The sequence below is a fragment of the Triticum dicoccoides genome, chromosome 1A (genome assembly GCF_002162155.2).
Source record: "Triticum dicoccoides isolate Atlit2015 ecotype Zavitan chromosome 1A, WEW_v2.0, whole genome shotgun sequence".
NCBI lineage: Eukaryota > Viridiplantae > Streptophyta > Magnoliopsida > Poales > Poaceae > Triticum > Triticum dicoccoides.
In genome coordinates, this window is record NC_041380.1 from 346116540 (window position 1) to 346117381 (window position 842).

The window sequence follows — 842 nt, forward strand, 5'->3', positions numbered from 1 at the left end:
GAGGGAGGACAGCGACAGGTCCCTCAACTCCGAGGAAGAGCAAATCTGGCTTGATCCATTTTGTGCTTTCGAGCGCTACTTCCGTGAGAAAGACGACAAGGACGACAAAAAGAGCAAGGGCAAGGTCAGCCGTGGATGATCCATAGTAGTATGCACGTAAAGCATGCCAAATTTTGGCAGTCTGATGGCATGTGCTTATTTAGCTGGTGGATTCGAGTTTACATTTAAGTTGCATGTTTTTGTGTGGATTTGAGGTGTCCGCTTGTGCGAAGGAAAATTTGAGATGTGATCAGTCACTGTCGGTCTAGACTTGGTCCGCTGATGTAGATGCTCTAATGTAGTAGCAGTGGATGATAGGGACATGCAGTTATGCTCACGAGCTAACATGCTCCGTCATAAACAGTAAAATCGAAAAATAGTAAACAAATCAAAAGATATCTAAAATATTTTGAGAACAAACATTAACGAATTTTCAACACACCTCCAAAGTTTCATGCAGGGTGGAGGAGACTATGGTTGTTCACATTGCCCTTCGTCGCTCCCTCGTCGCTCCCAGGAGGATTGCGCCCAACCGATGACGGGATCAGTTTGACACGCATCCATTGAGTCGGCGGAATGGGCGCTCGGATCCACAAGGCTAGAGCATCACGGTCCATTAGTCTCCCATCTCCGGTCCATCGAAGTATCAGTGCTGCAGGGACCGGTGTGCCTGACATGGCAGAGGTGGCAAATGTAGCAGCGCTTGCTGCCGCGGAGGAGGAAGTCATCCGTGTCCGCATCCAAAAAAAGAGGCACAGGAGGAAACACATGCGCCCTCTCCCGAGAGCAAAATCAGGCGGTTT